We start from the raw sequence: 20,541 nt of genomic DNA, 5'->3' as shown, positions 1-20,541 counted from the left end.
TTTTAGAGTGGAGATGTGTACCCATGGGTGGTGTCCTAGGAATTTTGCCCCTGTGGGAGTTGTAAGAATAACAGTATGAGGGCCGGTCCACCTGGGCTGTAAGGACTTTGGGTGAAGTTCTCCTAGGAGAACTTGGTCCCCAGGATTTAGGGCCTGGGGGAAGTCTCCACCTGGGCTGTCAGGGGCGAGGATGGTTGAATCTGCATGAGCCCTTAGGAGGGCTCGTAAGAGGGTCTGATAGGGCAGATAGGATAGGAGGATGGAGCAGAGGCAGGCAGGTTGTGATTGAGTAGGAAGGGCCTGCCATACAGGAGCTCAAAGGGACTGAGTCCTGACGGGTGGCTAGGGGAGGCCCTAAGGCAGGTGAGTGCTAGTGAGAAAAGGGTTGGCCAAGACAGTCAGGTTTCAAGAGTGGGTTTGGTGAGTTGTTCCTTGAGGAGGCCATTGGCCCTCTTGACCTTACCCAAAGATTGGGGGTGATAGGGGATATGGAGTTTCCAGGTGACGTTGAGGCTCTCGGAGGTCTATTGTGTGATGCTGGAGATGAAGGCCGGTCCATTGTCTGATTGTAGGGTTCGAGGGAGTCCAAACCTTGGAATGATGTGCTTAATGAGAACAGTGGCGACCACCTCTGCTGTTTCCCTAGTGGTGGGGAATGCCTCGATCCAGCAAGTGAAGGTGTCCACAAGAGTTAGTAGATATCTAAAGGTTTTGTGTTGACGCATGTGAGTGAAGTCAAGTTGCCAGTCCTTGCCTGGCTGATGCCCTTGGAGCTGGTGGGTGGGTCCTGGTCTGCGGAGGCTGCCCTGGGCATTGACCGCAGGACAGGTTCTGCAGGCCTGGTGTACCTCCTTAATGGTCTTTTGGAGGAGGGGGTGGTGAAAGAGAGGTTGGAGAAATTGGTATAGGGCCTTCGGACAGATGTGGAGAGACTGGTGGATGTCAGTAATGAGGGTGTGGATTAGGCTGTTTGGGAGGGCAATTTTGTCCTGGACAAAATACCATTCATTGTCATCCAAACTGCCACCTAATGTTTTAAGGGTCCGAGTCTCCTCATCAGTGTACAAGGGACTGTGAGGAGTGTTGAGAAACAGGAGAGGGGCTAGAAAGGAGTTTAAGGCAATCTGTCAGGCAATAGAGTCAGCCTTGTTGTTCCCCAAAGAGATGGGGTCCTTGGAGGCCTGACGGCCATGGCAGTGGACAATAACCACCTCAGTAGGGTACTTGAGAGCCTCAAGGAGTTTGGCAATAAGAGGCCCTTTGACTATGGGTGTTCCCTTGGTTGTGAGAAATCCCTTTTCTCGCCAGAGGACAGAGTGAGTGTCGGTAATAAGGAGAGCATATTTGGAGTCAGTATAAAGAGTGACCCGTTGGCCCTCAGATAAGTGAAGGGCCCTGGTAAGAGCCACGAGTTCTGCCTTTTGAGAAGTAGTCCCAATGGGAAGGGGGGCTGCTTCTATGACTGCATCCAGGGTGACCACTGCATAGGCCACACATCGCCGTCCATATGGAGCTATGAGGGAGCTCACATCCATGAACAGAGTGCGAACGGGTTCAGTCAGCGGCTGGTCCCAAAGTCCTGGATGGGAGGGAGAGAGTTCTTCCAGGTGTTGAGCGCAGGAGTGGAGAGGAGTGGGGGTAGACGAAGGTGTCGGCAAGAGAGTGGTGGGATTTAGGCGAAGGGAGACAGTGTGACCTGGGGGTTTTCTATGAACAGCAGGTGGTAGAGTTGGAGATGGGAAGGAGTGAGCTGTGCCAAGTATTTGTGGCTGACTCAGTCCATCAGTCTATGGGGGGAGAAGACCATGATGGGCTGTCCCAAGGTAAGTTTGAGGGCCTCCTTTGTCAGAGAAGTGGCTGCCGCTAGGGCCTTGAGGCAGGGCTGCCATCCCTGGGCAGTGACATCTAGTTACTTGGAGAGTTAGTGGGAATAAGGAGACCCTGCTGCCGAAGGTGGTCACTGATGAACTTGAGTCCTCATTGGTGGGTTGCTACTACAGGTCTGGAAATGTCCCATATCTGCGGGTCTACAGAGGGGAGACAGTCCAGGATGGAGGACGAGTCATAGGGAAGTAGAGGAAGAACGAGGTGAGCAGAAGTCGAGGGAGAGGGAGAGAGATGAATGGTGTCCTGAAGTTTGTGGAGGATGTCCCTGCCTAGTAGGGGAACAGGGCAGGAAGGGATAATGAGCAAGGAGTGTGAGAAGGGGAACCCATACAGGCTGCAGGTAAGGGGTGGGCTGGCCTTTGGAGTGGAGGAAGTACCATCAATTCCCATAACTGCAACTGGGGAGGGATGAGTAGGACCCGAGTACGAAGGCAGGAAAGCATGTGCCATGTCCAATAGAAAGGAAATGGACTTACCTGCTACCTGGAGCATGACCCTGGGCTCGGCATGGGTGAGAGGGGTGTCTGAGTCTGGGCTCCATCAGTCATCCAATCGGAGAAGTTGGAAGACAGAACTTACCGTCTCAGGGTCTCCCCCACGTGGAGGCGCCATGAACACCCTGAGGCTGGGGCAGTCCGATTTCCAGTGGCCCATCATACAGCATTGAGGGCACGGCCTAGTAGGCGTTTTTGGATTGGGGCCTTGACAGGCCCAGTGTCCCTTGGCTCCGCACTTGAAACAGGCCACCGGAGGGACACAGTTAGGTGCTCCCTTCTGTTGACCCCCAGAACCTGCCGGCCTTAGGGCTGTTACCAGGGCTTAGGTCTGCAGTTGGACCTTCTGTTGGAGTCTGGCTTGGCGCTTAAGTTCTGCCTCCTCTTGGGAGTTAAAGACTTTAAATGCCATTTTCACCAGATCAGAAATGGGAGTTTGAGGGCCCTCCTCCACTTTCTTTAATTTTTGCCGAATGTCGGCGGCTGACTGAGAAATAAAGTGAGTAGCTAAAACAGTCGCCCCTGATGGAGAGGCCAGATCTAGGCAAGTGTATTGAGTCAGCGCCTCAGTAAGTTGGTTAAGAAACATGGCCGGGTTTTCATTGGGTTCCTGAATGATTTCCCTTCACAAACCTTCTACAACTTTCCTTTGCATTCAGGTTTTGTATCAAACAACCATCTCACTTAGGACAAAATTATCTCCTTTCACTTTCAATAAAATATACTCCCATTCCTTAAATCTTTCTCATATATCTTCTACTTTCCTACATACAGAGTTGCTTCCTTTATTTAGCAGAATTTTGTACTCTTAGAAACACCTTTAGTTATTAACTTCTAGTCAGTTATTAATCATGAACGGCTATAACAGAATTCTTTAGATACCAATTTATGAATCAGTTAAGCACAAACCATGCTTACTAACAGATTTAAATATTCTTATTTTCTTTGCTGTAAGAAGTCAAAAGCACAAAGCTATGTTCAGTAATAAATGACTTGGCATTTTATCCCTTTGGAAAAGACCTAAATGTCCAACAGATTTAATCCCATTTGTGATCCAAGCAAAACTTAAAACTTTCAGGTTACCAAAGACTTTGAAAGCTATCTCAGCAATTACCCATTAAAACTTTGAGACAGACAATTAACCATCAGTTTAGTCATTTCTTTGCTAACAGATTTTAACAAGTAACAAGAGCTTCATTAAACTGATTAAAGTTTCATATTTACTGCGGATAAATTTGTCAGGAGTTCGGATAGGAGTGGGGAGAGGGACGGGTAAACAAGGGCGCTGGTTCAGAAATCCTGAACTTAAGGGACCTTGGCCCATCTGGCTTGGTGTCTACTGAGGTTATTTAGGTCCATGAAAATCTGATAATTAAACGTGACTTCCGGAGGCCATTGGGACTGACTGTCTAATCAGTATTGTGGCCAAGCGACAGAATAGTAACGTCGTTTTTGCAGGTCCTGGTCCAGTTCCAGGGTTTTAAGATTGGCCAACAGGCCTAAAACACCCCCGGGATGTTTTAGGGTTGAATTTGGATTGGGAGGTCCCCAAGACTCCTTGCCAGGCAACCCGAGGGCTGGAGGAAGGCATCCCCTCATCCACCACTGGGTTGCGGAAAAACTGTGTCAAATACCTTAGAGGTTAGGACGTCTCCCAGCTTCTCAGAGTCACGGAGGCCACCTAGTGACCGGCGGGGTCCGCCGTGACGCGGGCGCGATTAGGGCAGGGCTTTCCAGACAGAGGCGCGGAATCCGGGGAAACTCACCATGGCTTCAGAAGTGGCGCTGGGAAAGGCAGGTCCAGGTCTGGCTAGGGAGAGGAGAGAGCCTCCTCACCAGGGTGGGGACTCAATCTCCTCCCGAGTTTTGGGCACCAAATGTAAGGTTTTATAGGCAAGATAAACACGCCAGGCGAAGTGGGTGCAAGGCAAGATTTATTAAAGGCACTCTCCTGCAAAGTTTCAGGGCTCAAGAGAAGTGGAGCCAGGAAAGTTGTTCCAGGAGGAGGTGGGCACCCTCTGGCAAGGTTCCATGACTCCGGAAAGAGAGTAGAGGAAGTCACACTGGGAGGGAGTTGGCAGGGGTCTTTCATCTGTTTCCTGCATAGGTATCGGGTTACCTATGGTGACCTGACCTGGGCATACATCCTTTTGGCGGGAGAGTCAAGGGTGAAGTAAAGGGGGGTGGAGGCTGGAAGACGGCAGGACCCGGCGGCAGTCATTTCCATTGTTCCTCCTGCATTCCTGGAACTTGCCAACCCAACACCTTCCACTGTATGGAGCTCATTCTCTGCCCTCAGAAAAAAAGCCCAGTAAACAAAACTTTATCCTGAATGTTCCCCTCACCTGCTGATTCAAATATTGTCCAACCACAATGGTATGAAACTAGAAATCAATCACAAGAAGAAAATGCGAGAATCAAAAATATGTAGAGATTTAACAACATGGTAATAAACTACCAACAGTCAAAGAAGAAATCAAGAAATTTTAAAAGTACCTCGAGACAAAAAGAAAAACCTACAAAAACTTAAGGGATACAGCAAAATTAGTTCTAAGGGGGAAGTTCATAGAAATTCAGGTCCCCGTCAATCCACAAGAAAGCTCTCCTATAAACATTATAATTTTACATGAGAAAAAAGTATTAAAAAAAAAAAAAACAAGCAAATCCCCAAATCAGTAGGAATAAGGAAATCACAAAACGGAATTTGAAAATGAATAATGATGACGAAAAAGACAAAAGATCAATGAAAATAAGAACTGCCTTTGTTGGAAAGATAAACAAAACTAACAAACCCTTAGCTAGACTCACCAAGAAGGAGAGAGGGCTCAAATACAACCAGGAAAGAAAGATGATTAATTCCTGTCTCACACCAAAATCCTAGAGAACACAGGCAGCAACCTCTTCGATTTCCAACACAGCAACTTCTTTCAAGACAAGTCTCTAAAGACAAGGGAAACAGAAGCAAAAATAAACTTTCAGTACTTCATCAAGATGAAAAGCTTGGAAACAATCAGCAAAACTAAAGGGCAACCTGTAAACTGGGAGTAGATATTTGCAAATGCTATGTTAAAGGTCTGGTATCCAAGATTTACACAGAATTTCTCAAACTCAACACCCAAAAAAACAAAGAGTCCACTCAAGAAATGGTCAGAAGACCTAAAAAGACACTTCTCCAAAAAGACATACAGATAACTAACAGACACATGAAAACATTCTCCACATGACTTGCCATCAGGGAAATAAAAATCGAAACCACAATGAGACACCACCTTACACCTGTTAGAATGGCAAAAATTAAAAGACAGGGAACAACAAATGTTGATGAGGGTGTGAAACATTCTTACACTGTTGGTTGGAATGCAAGCTGGTACAGTCACTCTGAAAAACAGCATGGAGTTTCCTCAAGACGTTAAAAATAAAGCTACCCTATGACCCACCAATTGCACTCCTGGGTATCTACCATATGGATTTGGTAAAATGAAGAGGCACATGCACCCCAGTGTTCCTAGCAGCAATGTCCACAATAGCCAAACTGTGGAAGGAGCAGAGATGTCCTTCAACAGATTAATGTATAAAGAAGATGTGGTTCAGGGGCCCCTGGGTGACTCAGTGTGTTAAGCCTCTGCTTGTGGCTCAGGTCAAGATCTCAGGTTCCTGGGATCGAGCAAGCATAGGGCGTTCTGCTCAGTGGGGAGCTGCTTCCCCTGCTATCTCTGCCTGCCTCTCTGCCTATTTGTGATAGTTCTCTCTCTCTCTCTCTGTCAAATAAATAAACAAAATCCTTTAAAAAAAAGAAGAAGAATATGTGGTTCATATATACAATGGAATATTACTCAGCCATCAGAAATGATGAATACTTACCATTTGCATTGACATGGCTGGAACTGGAGGGGATTAAGCTAAGTGAAATAAGTCAAGCAGAGAAAGACAGTTATCATACTGTTTCACTCATATGTGGAATATAAGGAATAACACAGAGGATCATAGGGACAGGGTGGGAAACCTGAATGGGAAGATACCTGAGAAGGAGAAAAACCATATGAGACTCTTGACTCTGGGAAACAAATTGAGCAGCAGCAGAAGGCTGCCCAGGTTTGGCCTCAGTCTTGCACATCAGGACTCAATCACAACTACAGCGTCATGGAGACTGGAGTACTGTATGGCCTTGGAATCTAATATCAGGATCTGAGATTTCAGTTCCAAATGAAAACTGGCCTCTTCCACACAGCACAGGAAAGTGGAGGATTTCTCAGGGGTGTGGCTCTGGAAGAAGTGCTTCTGCTGGTTGAATTCATAGACACCAGGTAGAGAATACCTGCTGTGCCTCATCTGAGGAAGCAAGGGGCACCGGGGCAGGATCAATAAGGTTGCCTGTGGACTGCTTCTCACCAACCACCCTGCTGAGCCAAGAGCATGAGAACCAAAGAGAAAATAACTTTCGTGGTACATCTGCAGCAGTAGGGCTGACCAGGCAGCAGAGCCCTATCCCTGGAGCAGGATGGCCTGCCCTCAAGAGTAATGGTCCACCACCAAAGCCTCCCAATCTCCCAGCTGTCTGATCTGACAATGCACCCAGGCTCAGTCCTGCTCACACGATGAGTCCTAAGATCCAGAGACTGCTTTTCACCCCGGCTCAATGCTACTCACAAAGAAGCAAACTCCAGCCTCAGAAATGTGTTCATGGGGCACCTGGGTGGCTCAGTGGTTTAACCCACTGCCTTCGGCTCAGGTCATGATCCCAGGGTCCTGGGATCGAGCCCCGCATTGGGCTCTCTGCTCGGCGGGGAGCCTGCTTCCTCCTCTCTCTCTGCCTGCTTCCCTGCCTACTTGTAATCTCTGTCTGTCAAATAAATAATTAAAATATTAAAAAAAAAAAAGAAAAAAAAAAGAAATGTGTTCATTAGCTCTGGAATTCCCTGAGTTTGTCTACACTGGCCCACCCAGGTGTCTCATCCAAATCATTCCTCAAGTGCCCTAGGGTTCCAAGCCACTTTCAAGCTCCCCTTAGGAAGGCAGGAACTGGTCTGAGTAGGAAGACCAGCCAAGTGACTCTGCGTGCTGGAAACTTAGACAACATCCTCCCTGTACACCAACACCAACACCTCCAAGTCCAAGATTCAAACCTTTGCTCACTGTGCACTGAGGACCGTATCAGCATGAACACTACTTTTTCAAATCTCTTATATCCCATTCCTTCAAATCAGAAACCAGGCTCCAGTCACCACTTCCTTTTCCCTTCAGAGAAGTAAGGAAAATGATAGAATAAAACACTACATGTGTTGGGCACCTGGGTGTCTCAGTGGGTTAAGCCTCTGCCTTCAGATTAGGTCATGATCTGAGCATCCTGGGATTGAGCCCCGTATCAGGCTCTCTGCTCATCAGGGAACCTGATTCCCCCTCTCTCTGCCTGCTGCTCTGCCTACTTGTGATGTCTCTCCCTCTGTGCCAAATAAAATCTTTAAACAAACACACACACACACACACACACACACACACACACACACGCAAGACGGTGGAGAAGCAGCTGGTTAAGACAACATCAGGTAGCAGGAGACGGGCTACATAGCTTGTCAAAGCATTTTGAACACCTACAAATCCAACAGGAGATCAAAGAGAGAAGAGAAACAATTCTAGAAACAGAAAATCAACCACTTTCTGAAAGGTAGGACCAGCAGAGAAGTGAATCCAAAGTGACAGCAAGATAGACTTGTGGTGGGAGGAGCCAGCTCCTGGCAAGTGGCAGAACAACAGAGCACAAAATCAGGACTTTTAAAAGTCTGCTCCACTGAGGGACATTGCTCCAGAGGCTAAACTGGGATGAAGTCCATGCGGGGTCAGCTTGGCCCCAGGTTCCGCGGGGTCACAGAAGGATCGGGGGTGTCTGATTGTGAAAGAGCTCGCAGGTATTAGAGTGGGGAAGCCGGCTATAGAGACAGAGCAGAGAAGTGAGCTCTCAACTCGGGGTTACCTTGAACCGGGCACAGGCTGGGTGAGTTCGGAGTGTGGCTGGAGACCAGGGAGACGGGAGTGATTGAGCACTTTTCTCTGAGGGCGCACTGAGAAGTGGGGCCCCAAGCTCTCGTCCACTCTGGGCTGCAGAGACTTGGAGGCCGGCATTTTCATTCCCGTCCTCCAGAACTCTACAGAAAGTGTTCAGGGAACAAAAGCTCCTGAAGATTACTTAGCCTGGCCCCTGGTAAAGGCGATGTAATTCCACCTCCGGCAAAGGCACTTGAGAATCACTACAAGAGGCCCCTCCCCCACAAGATCAACAAGAAATCCAGCCAAGACCAAGTTCATTTACCAAGGAGAACAGCACAATTCCAGAGGAGGAGAAAGCAAAGCATAGAATTCATGGCTTTTTCCCCATGATTCTTTAGTCTTGCAGTTAATTTTTTTTTAATTTTCTTTTTTTTCTTCTGATAAATTTTTTTAACATTTACCCTTTCCTCTTTTAATGTTAACTAGTTTATCTTAACAATACCTTTCATTTAAAAAATAATCTTTTTTAACTTTCATTATTATAGTCATATTTTATCCTTCATTGTATCTAACTTTATTTTTGTATACACATAGGGTTTTTTCTTCTAAAAAAATTTGGGGTACAACTTCTTCTAATAGGATTAGGATTATTTCTTCCATTTCTTTGAAGAAACGGATGGGATTTTGGTAAGGATGGCATTAAATAAAACAAAATAAATAAAAAATCCACACATGCACTACACTTGCACAGCACACTTCTATCAAAATAGAATTCCTTGGTCTTTCTCACATGGGCAGCCCTAAGTCACCCTTACTAATGAGAGATAACACAAGTAGAGTCATTATATATATATATATATATATATTTGACCTTTTGTTTTTCCTTTTTTTTTTAATATTTTATTTATTTATTTGACAGAGAGAGAAATCACAAGTAGGCAGAGAGTCAGGCAGAGAGAGAGAGAGAAGCAGGCTCCCACTGAGCAAAGAGCCCGATGCGGGACTCGATCCCAGGACCCTGAGATCATGACCTGAGCCGAAGGCAGTGGCTTAATCCACTGAGCCACCCAGGCGCCCCTTGTTTTTCCTTTTGAGATTTGTATCTTGAAGACAGTGCCTACATTGCTTCCTTAAAATAATAATAATAATAAGGGGCGCCTGGGTGGCTCAGTTGGTTAAGCAACCGCCTTCGGCTCAGGTCACGGTCCCGGAGTCCCGGGATCGAGTCCCAAATCAGGCTCCCAGCTCTATGGGGAGTCTGCTTCTCCCTCTAACCTTCTCGCCTCTCGTGCTCTCTCTCACTGTCTCTCTCTCACTGTCTCTCTTTCAAATAAATAAATAAATAATCTTTTTTAAAAAAAACAATAATAATAATGACATGGTCACATAAAAGTCTGGATCTTGCTAACCAAACAACATGGCTCTGGTTCAGATAAGGATGAAGACACAACCTCTTCCCAGGGAGCAAAGCCCACACCCTCAGGGATCCTGACATGTCTCATGGGTGATGAGTTCCTTTGCTCCATGGAGTTGTCTGAGTGCAAAGGATATAGGCACCCTCCAGGGTTCATTCTGTTTTCTTCATAAATTCCCCAGTTCAAGTCAATAGTGATTCACTGGGTCAGGTTTCAGAGCCCAGGATGGTCCACCAGGTGAGCAGCCACCCCTATCTCCCCCACCCACTGTCAAGGAAGGCTAACGGGGGCTTGTGTTCCACTGGGAGCATAATGAGCCACACCCCAAGCTCCTAAACAACCTACACTCTTCCTCTGTTTCTCCCCCTCACAAAGGGCACAGCACCCTGTTTCAGCTCTGAGTCTGTGCTTTAATTTAAAAAAAAAAAAATGTTTCTACGATCAGAAAGTGGTTCACAGAAGAGAAAAACATGAGACCCCATGAAGGATTTTTTAATACCTCAAAAGATTGTTTTCCCATTGTTTAATTAAAACAGGAAATAAAAACACACAGATCGCCCCTTCCACTAGCAGTCATGATTCACTGTGGTGAATTAAAGAGCAGGAAATAAGAGTAATAGCCGTTCTGATGACCCGTAATTTCCAAAATCAAAGTTTTTTTTAAGATTTTATTTATTTGTCAGAGAGAGAGAGGAGCGAGAGTGAGCACAAGTAGACAGAGAGGCAGGCAGAGGCAGAGGGAGAAGCAGGCTCCCTGCCGAGCAAGGAGCCCAATGTGGGACTCGATCCCAGGACACTGCGATCATGACCTGAGCCGAAGGCAGCTGCTTAACCAACTGAGCCACCCAGGCGACCCTTCCATAATCAAAGTTTTGAAACTTCACTGACATGCAAAGAAAGGAGAACAAACCCACATCTCGTCCTGGCAGCACAGAGCAGTCAGAATTGGAGTGACAGGGACAGACGATGAGGTTGTGTGTGTTGGGTGAGGCTGGTGGCACAGAAGAAGGTGTTCTGCCAGTTCTCCACCTGTGGCTCACTTGTCCTCATCCAGGAAACTGCTCACAGCTCTGACCTGTCACAACCGTCACATGGGAGATGCAGCCACCCCCTGGAGCCAGTCCTGCCCACAACCTCTTGCAGAATGCACTCAGCTCTACTCTGGGACCCCTGTCAGCTCTACTCAGACCTGGAATTCCCCTGTCTGCCAGAAAGCTCCAGGATTCCTTCTCCTTCTTCCAAAATTACACTGGCCCAAGGCTTTCATGAGAAATGCAGAATGCTACCTAATGACTGGTTAACACCTACTTTTGCCTTCTGTCATATTTCTCTCCACTTACCTCCTACCTGGTAAATGGTAACTAACCTACCAATGGAACCTGAATGTGCTCTGAGATCTGACACTTTCATTATCGCCTTCTGAGGACTCCTTGTGCAATAAAATACCATATCTCATGACAGGGGGGGTTAAAACTATTTCTGTAAAGATTTTATTTATTTGTTTAAACAGAGATCACAAGCAGGCAGAGAGAGAGAAAGGGAAGCAGGCTCTCTGCTGAGCAGAGAGCCTGATGTGGGGCTCAATTCCAGGACCCTGAGATCATGACCTGATCTCTACCGAAGGCAGAGGCTTTAACCCACTGAGCCACCCAGGCACTCTGTGGGGGGCAAGGGTTAAAACTATTATTTACAGGGCGCCTGGGTGGCTCAGTGGGTTAAGCTGCTGCCTTGGCTCAGGTCATGATCTCAGGGTCCTGGGATCGAGTCCCGCATCGGGCTCTCTGCTCAGCAGGAAGCCTGCTTCCTCCTCTCTCTCTCTCTGCCTGCCTCTCTGCCTACTTGTAATCTCTCTGTCAAATAAATAAATAAAATCTTTTAAAAAAAACTATTATTTACAGAACAATACAGCCAAATCATCTGATATTAACTTGCTCTTCAATATACATTAAAGTTTCTGTGTAAAAAGCCTTTCCATAGATATTACCTTCCAGCAGATTCATAAGGAGGAAACAGAAACTCTGTGGTATAACCTGACTCATGTAAGGTCAGGCAAGCAGTTTCAGAACTCACCCCAGGGTTCCTGACACCAAGCTCCTTGGAGCCACCAGCATGCATCTATCCATAAGAATTTCCAAAGTCTCTCCTTCTGACTCTACCACCAAAGAAACTGCAGAAAAAATACAGCACGTCAAAGTATCCAGATGATGCATTTAGTCAAATTAGAAAACCAAGGTCAACTTTTAAACAGTAAATGGCTACTTTGAATAACTTTGAATTTTCCCTATACGTTAATTATAACTCTTTTGATGAAAAGACTGATAAATTAGGAAACATCACCTTTGACAAATGACAAGACATCATCGAAGTCTGTATCTGATGACAAAAAGCCACCCAACTCTAGATGTTGGCCACCTAACTATACCCTAGGCCCAACAGAATAAACCTTGTTAGATGAAGGATGAAATTGTATGTTAAAAACATACAAAGATCTGGGGCGCCTGGGTGGCTTAGTGGGTTAAAGCCTCTGCCTTCGGTTCAGGTCATAATTCCAGGGTCCTGGGATTGAGCCCCGAATGGGGCTCTCTGCTCTGCGGGGAGCCTGCTAACTCCTCTCTCTCTCTCTGCCTGCCTCTCTGCCTACTTGTGATCTCTGTCTGTCAAATAAATAAATAAAATCTTTACACACACACACACACACAGGGTAAATCTCATCTTCCCTTTCCAATAAGTGATTTCCTCAGAAACAGATGTTCAGATGATATTTTGTAAGCAATAAATCAACAGAAAAAAGGGTATTCCCTGCAATGTTCTACCTTCAGGGAAACTGAGTAACTCTTGAACCAAATCCAGAATGCTGACAATGACTTGAGTTTTACTTCGTGTCTCAACTAGAGGAAAGAGAAAAGTCCAGGAGGTTTTGAGTTAATGAGAAGTTTTACCTCTACTCCTGATATGGATGTGACATTGCGCCCACTGTATCTGCTGCTTTCTCTGAACATCAACGTCCTGTGACAAGCTGCATCACTGACCCAGATGCTGGTGTTCAAAACTTCAGGTTTTCTGGAGCCAGAGCAGAGAAATGTTGTCAGGTGGGCACAAGTAGGCATCTGCAATCTATGGCCTGCACATCTGTTTCAGTTCCTGGGAGAAGGGGAAACACACACTTGTTTCTTTTTTTTTTTTAAGATTTTATTTATTTATCTGACAGAGAGATTACAAGCAGGCAGAGAGGCAGACAGAGAGAGAAGAGGAAGCAGGCTCCCTGCTAAGCAGAGAGCCCAATGTGGGGCTCGATCCCCGGACCGTGGGATCACAAACTTACCCGAAGGCAGAGGCTTAACCCACTGAGCCACCGAGGTGCCCTACACACACTTGTTTCTTAAGTAGTAACTATCTTCATCAAAAGTAGACTGATGACTTTGTCTTTTTTGGAAAAGTGAAATTACTCTTCCAAATGAACACCTTAACTCACCTGTTCCTCATGCAACTTGACTGGGGTCTGGTTTACTCCAGCTTCCAGGCCCTCAACTGGAGGACTCTCCTGCAGGATCCTGCAGCCTATGACCACCAACCCCAGGGCACGAGGCAGTGTTGAAGTTGGGGGACTACTCTGAGGTTTGTTGCCACCACACCTGTACCTGGGAGAACAGGGACCTGGAGGACTCTCCTGCACAATCCTGACAGCCTATCGCCACCATCCATGAGGGACACAGGGCACAGTGATAAAATGAGGGGATGCCTCTGGGGCTGTTACCACCACACGTGTGCCTGGGACCGGAGACAGGAACTTGGAAGACCCACCTGCATGATCCTGACAGGCCATTACCATCATCTCCAAGGGACACAGGGCACAATGTTGAAGTTGGGGGTTGGCTCTGAGACTCGGTGCTGCCACACTTGTGCCTGAACAGGGGGACCCTGCTGAGCTGGAGGTGCTGCTCAAGGTCCATTACCTGCACTGTGTCAGGGACCGGGGTGCAACTCACTGACGTGGGGACTGTGTGCCATCCTGACATGCACTTTTCCTGGGGAACACTGGGAAACCTGAAATGTCCACAACTCATCTCACAAAACCTGGAGTGAGTGGGCGCCCTAGAGTTCAGGGATCTTGGGGATACAGCCAATTAACGGATATAGGGCCGAAGAGACTTTCAAGGGAAAAAGGAGAACTCATTTGAGTTCCCAGGATTAGCTCATTCCATGCCCCCTTCCCGTACCCCAACCTCCCACGTGGGGCTCAACCTACCTCCCACGTCCCTACCCTGGTCCACAGTGTGTACTCACCCATGAGGGAACCCCCACAGGTCAATCTCGCCTTCTCCTGCCTCACCACTGCATCTTGGGGCAGCTGGGGGCCTACCCACAGAAAGGTAGCTCCACCCCCACAGGGTGACTGGTAAGGGAGGGTGATGCCCCAAGCCCATTGGTTGCTGTGACTGCCTGCATCCAGCCACTGGAACTTATACCGGTGACTTCCTGTATCTGCAGGTGGTCCTAGAGTCCCTTCCCACCTGTACAGCTGACTGGACCACACAGGCATGGGTGAAGTGTGGGGCAGGGCCCCCTCACACAGGGCCCCTTCCCCACATCCCTCTAGCTGAAGACCACCCTCAGAGCCTTGCCCCTTCCCTTCCTGCACCAACACTTCCTGAGGAGCTGTGCCTGGCTCCTGAACAGGTCAGCTGTTCTCAGACCTTCTGAGACTTGGGCTTCATGAAATGCAATGGTTTCCCACATTTCCAAGACAATTTTACGACCCAAATAGTAATGCTCAAGTGGGAAGAACTCTCACCCCTGGAGTGGGCAGTGCTTCTTAGACCTTCAACGCACCCTCTAGGATGAGCCATTTGTGCTGCAATATATATACATGTGCTTGCTTCTGCTCGGAAGCTCCAGGATGAATGAGAACAACCGCCCTTCTGTGCTGTTGGAGCTGTAAACCAGGAATACTCTTCACTTAACAAGAAAGCATATTGCTATTATTGACACTAAATGACAAACCCTTTTAAACATTTTAGAGAGAAAGGAAGAGAGTTTTATTCAAACCCAAGTCAAGACAGCTGCCTGGGAGACACAATCTTCACAAAAAAGGGAGAGCCCGTGGAACCTGGGTGGCTCAGCCTTTAGGTGTCTGCCTTCAGCTCAGGTCATGATCCCTGGGTCCTGGAATCAAGCCCTACATTGAGCTCCACATCAGGCTCCCTGCTCAGTGGTAACCTGCTTCTCCCTCTCCCTTGGCTTGTGTTCTCTCTCTCTCTCTCTCTCTCTCTCTCTCTTAAATAAATAAATAAAATCTTAAAGAAAAGGAGGACTTCAGGGAAGGGACATTTGGGGAAATTTTCTATATTCTGTTTTGTTTGTACACATCATCATGAGGAAGAACATTCCATAACTTTTTAATGTGTTTTCAGTTTGTGCAAATCAGTATGACTTTAATCTTTGGGAGCAGGAGAGGTTCTTCTGGTTTTCTTATCTTTATGTTTGCAATGGCAGTCTTTGGTGATCTTTTTCTTCTCAAAGCAGATGTGAAACATGTGCTTAGGGCAGAAATAGGGCCAATGCTCTGAGGTTTTGCCCCATCATTTTGAGCTTGGTAAAATGTTAAGGGATTCCCTGGGAGCCCAGGATCTGGGCCCATGGATGGTCAAAGATAAAAATTCCCATTATCATTCTAAGTACTTCTAAAGGGAAGAACTTGAGACAAAAGCACCTTTAACAATAGTACCAAGAAATCAAAATGATGTCTACAGAAGTTTACCTGTTCCATGGTCAACACAGATAACCGAAATGTTCACAGATGCTGGGCTCATCCCCTTCTCCTGCCCAAATCTCTGAAGCACACAGATAATTTAAAGTCAGAATTTTAAGATGTCTGGCACATTCCCTTGGACTATAGAACAAAACAGGGTAGCTCATTGTCACAACACTAGTCTTAACATGAAGTGCCCCTAAAGTTGGGTACGATGTCTAAGTTCTTTCCTTGCAAATTTTGACTAATGTAAGTCATAGTCATACCATATAAACACTACAGTGGTTGGGAAGTAAGTAGGTAAAGGAATAGTTCAGCAATGTTTACAAGCATTGTCTCCCTTTGTAGAAGAGGCTGAGCTGAGTGTTTTTAAATACTATCTCAGATCTGTCTTATAGAACATTCTGAACATACCAGAGTGTGAATTAATTTTAAAAAGGTAATTTCAGTGACTTTAATATCAGAAAAGTATTATAATGTCTGTATTCTTAAAGATCTTTGAGTATCTTACTGGAGGTCCTCCACTGAGATAATTATCTTAATGATCTTGATGGGCAGAGGTTAAAAGCCAGGTGAATCTGTTCCAGTTGGCCATGCAAGAAAACCCTGAGACTTGAGATGTTTTCAGATTGAGAAGACCACATGGATAGAAGGGAAATAGTACCTGTATGGAATAACAAGGGATTTTGAATCAGTTTGGGGGTGCCATTTAGGTTTCTGACACTAAAGTTCACTCTTAATGGAGTCATCTCTAAGCCCCTATCTAACCACCTAGAAAATGTGCCTACTAAAATACCTACATCACAGTTTAGAAGTTTATGAGGGACAATTCCACAAAGAGCCACTGTGATGGCTCTCAAGAGCAGGTGCTCAGGAAGCCATGATTACTATTTGGGTTTCTTTCTTTCTTTCTTTTTTCATAAAAAGAAGGCATGTTGTAACCATACTTCTAATAGATGACTCAAGATGATTTTCAAATCTTAAGAAGGTCAAGAAGCTGCTATTTATTTCACTCAGAAATCATGTTGTTGGACTGGTGAGAACAATACAATAGCGCCATCATCACTAGGGGTGTGAAGCTTCCCATCTCCATATGACCATGTGGTCCCCACTAGCTCAGGGACACCAGAAAGGGCAGCTGGGGAGGGGGGCACAGGCCAAGGCTGCCAGGTGTGGCAGAAGCAAGAAGAACTCTGACTTAAGGCTCAACTCCTGCCTACCTTATTTATACTGCTCTTCAGAGATAGAGTGTCATTATGAGCTCTGATATAAGAATGGTTGAGAATCTCCATTGTGATTCCCTCTCTGGCCCTTAGGATCTGTAGTAAAGTCACATTTAATTTTTTTAATTTTATTTTGTGAGTGTTCCAAGATTCATTGTTTATGCACCATACCTAGTGCTCCATGTAATACATGCCCTCCTTAATACCCACCACCAGGCTCACCCATCCCCCCACTCCTCTCCCCTCCAAAACCCTAAGTTTATTTCTCAGAGTCCACAGTCTCTCATTGTTCATCTCCTTGTCCGATTTACCCCAATTCACTTTTCCTTTCCTTCTCCTAATGTCCTCCGTGTTATTTCTTATGTTCCACAAGTAAGTGAAACCATATGATAATTGACTTTCTCTGCTTGACTTATTTCACTCGCTTAATCTCCTCCTGTCCCATCCATGTTAATATAAAAGTTGGGTATTCAGAGGGACAAGATGGCGGGGAAGTAAGAGGAGGCGCCTTTTCAGCCTATACCACAAAGTGAGCTGATTACCTACCAAAGAACTCTCATCACCCATGAAATCAGCCTGAGATCAGAATTATACATGTGTGGATCTCTACAGGGGCAGAAGACACCAGTGGGCAGGTAAAGCAGAGTGGGAATGGCGACTGATATTGGAAGATAAACAAAAGGGGGAGGGAGCCACCAAAGGTGACTGGTTGGAAAGTAATACCCCAATACAAGCGAGAGTGCCCTGATTCTGGGGACCAGCATAACTTGGAGACTGGTTGAAAGCACTCCAAAAGGGCAAAGGATCGCGGGGGGACATTGTGGGAATTGGGGCAGCTAGGGACAGGGGCTTAAGTCCTTGGTCCCAGGAGAGCCTCCATGATCACCAAGACAGCATGGGACTGGCATAAAAACAGACTCATAGACCAATGGAACACAGTAGACAGCTCAGATATGGACTATCAACTCTATGGCCAAATAATCTTCAAGAAAGCAAGAAAAAATATACAGTGAAAGAGACAGTCTCTTCAATAAATGTTGCAGGGAAAACTGGGCAGCCATATGTAGAAGAATGAAACTCGACCATTCTCTTACACCGTACACAAAGATAAACTCATAATGGATAAAAGACCTCAACGTGAGACAGGAATCCAACAGAATCCTAGAGGAGAACATAGGCAGTAATCTCTTCGATATCAGCCACAGCAACTTCTTTCAAGACATGCCTCCAAACCAAAGGAAACAAAAGTCAAAATAAACTTTGGGAACTCCTCAAAATCAAAAGCTTCTGCACTGCATAGGAAATAATAAAGAAAGAAAAGGGTCAGCCCACAAAATGCGATAAGAAATTAGCAAATGACAGGACAGACAAAAGGTTGATATCCAGGATCTATGAAGAACTCCTCAAACTCAACACACATAAAACAGATAATCATATCAAAAATTGGGCAGAAGGGCGCCTGGGTGGTTCAGTGGGTTAAGCCGCTGCCTTCGGCTCAGGTCATGATCTCAGGGTCCTGGGATCGAGTCCCGCATCGGGCTCTCTGCTCAGCAGGGAGCCTGCTTCCTCCTCTCTCTCTCTGCCTGCCTCTCTGCCTACTTGTGATCTCTCTCTGTCAAATAAATAAATAAAATCTTAAAAAAAAAATTGGGCAGAAGACATGAAAAGACACTTCTCCAATGAAGACATACAAATGGCTACCAGACACCTGAAAAAATGTTCATCATCACTAGGTATCAGGGAGATTCAAATGAAAACCACATTAAGATGTCACCTTACACCAATTAGGATGGCCTAAATTAGCAAGATGGGAAACAACATGTGTTGGAGAGAATGTGGAGAAAGGGGAATCCTCTTACACTATGGGTGGGAATTCAAGCTGGTGCAGCCTCTTTAGAGAACAGTGTGGAGATTCCTCAAGAAATTAAAAATAGAACTTCAATGTAACCCTGAAATTACACTCCTACGTTTTTACCCCAAAGATATAGATGGCGTGAAGAGAAGGGCCATCTGTAACTCAAATTTATAGCAGCAATGGCCACGGTTGCCAAACTGTGGAAAGAATCAAGATGCCCTTCAACAGAAGAATGGATAAGGAAGATGTGGTCCATGTACACTATGGAGTATTATGCCTCCATTCAATAAGAATGAATACCCAACTTTGGTAGCCACATGGACGGTGTCACGCTCTCCCTGCCTGCAGAGATGACGCAACACCAACACACACACAGGTCGATGCACAAACTCTTGTTTATTCCCTGGTCGATCTTTCTCCTTCCATGAGCATGTCAATATTCCAGTGGGGATTCCCTGATGCGGCGTTACGCCGGGCAGTTTCTGAGCTACACTCTTGCCAAGCAGTTTTCCATATCAAGTATTGTCCACCAGACAGAGTTGCTTTTGCCATGTTAGTCCAATCGTCTGGGGTAAGGTTCATGCTACCGACTGCTTCCAAAAGTGAAAGTGTATAAGCAGCCTGTGGCCCATAAGTAGTGACTGCTTCCTTAAACTGTTTAATAAGTTTGAAGTCTAGTGGTTGATGAAACCCCTGTTGATTTTGATCTTCTAACACTGGGTATGCAAGAGGGGAGGGTTTAGTAAAGTCCGTAATGTCCCTCCATCCTGTATTTCTACATTCTGGGCAACCGCATGCCCCTCGGGAGCATGAAGTGTTATATGGTGGCGACCATTCTGCAGGTAGCGCTATAGGCCTACATTCAGGAGTAGGAATTCTTGACCTTCTGACAGAGGGCGCTAGGGAGTCCTATTTTGTCCCGGCTTCTTTGTATGTCCCTCCCTTTAAAGGTTCGTTAGGGACTTCCTCTTTTAATTTTAAGTGCGTCATGGCTTCCCCAAGCTCATCTTCAGAGGAGCTCTCCTCTGAACTTTCTCCCCCTCTGCTAGATCCTGCCTTAGAGGCTTCTCTGACCTGTTCCATCACCTCAACACCTTCCTCAATAACATTTTTAACCGTTTTATGGTTCTTCCCACAAACGTTCCCATTGAGGAATATTAAGAAGTCCTCAACCTTTTTCAAGAACTGCCGAGCTGCTTTCGTTTTAGCGGAGTGCCGTTAGCCTTAAGCACTTCCGTCAGTAATCCCTCCATCTTAGTAAACTTTGATCCCATTATTTCTCGTCCTATGCCTAGGAACCCTTTTACTTCTCGTCCTCTACTTAGGAACTTTCTTATCTGAAATTTTGTGCGCACTTACCGGATCATTGTGTTCACTAAGAACTCCTCGGTTTCCGAGGGTTCCCGGATTTCAGCACCACCTGTCAATCTCGCCAGCAAGAACGACCAGGAGACCTCAGTGAAGCAAGCTTTATTTCTGGGTAGCTGTTGGGATCCCCCTTTCCACCACCCGCGCATGTGTATATATACCAAAGTTGTACAACCAATCACTTGCAGCCACATAGATACAAGAGGCATTTTGGGCTACTTCCTTAATCCTCAGTTCCACCTACTGGCTCGCATCCAGCCGCCATCTTAATGGCGTGTTTACTTTCGGGCACCGACAGGACGGGACTGAAAGAGATTCTACTGAGTGAAATAAATCAAGCAGAGAGCCTATTATCATATGGTTTCACTTCTGTGTGGAGTATAACAAATAGCATGGAGGACAAGAGGAGATGGAGAGGAGAAGGGAGTGGAGGGAAGTTGGAAGGGGAGGGGAACCATGAGAGACTATCGACTCTGAAAAAGAATCTGAGGGCACCTTTTAGTTCTCTTTGTTGTCTGATTCCTGTTGCTAGGACTTCTAATACTATGTTGAACAAGAGGGGTGAAAG

General features: G+C 46.1%; 1 long non-coding RNA gene across 8 annotated transcripts; it reads right to left on the bottom strand.

Moving 5' to 3' along the window:
- Positions 1-4,303: 4,303 nt before the first annotated feature.
- LOC309844870 lies at positions 4,304-20,096 on the bottom strand. 8 transcript variants are annotated; one of them, XR_014300941.1, is made up of 7 exons: positions 19,965-20,096; positions 16,039-16,191; positions 15,537-15,609; positions 12,718-12,919; positions 11,849-11,945; positions 5,190-5,321; positions 4,304-4,765 (listed from the first exon to the last, which is right to left on the bottom strand). It is a non-coding gene; the product is annotated as an uncharacterized lncRNA (long non-coding RNA). The 8 variants fall into 8 exon arrangements; XR_014300942.1 differs by having other exon boundaries at positions 4,304-4,675; XR_014300943.1 differs by having other exon boundaries at positions 4,304-4,670.
- Between the last annotated feature and the right edge of the window lie 445 nt (positions 20,097-20,541).

The sequence above is a fragment of the Mustela nivalis genome, assembly GCF_964662115.1.
Source record: "Mustela nivalis genome assembly, chromosome: 1".
Taxonomy (NCBI): Eukaryota; Metazoa; Chordata; class Mammalia; order Carnivora; family Mustelidae; genus Mustela; species Mustela nivalis.
This window is presented reverse-complemented; position numbering and strand designations above follow the sequence as displayed.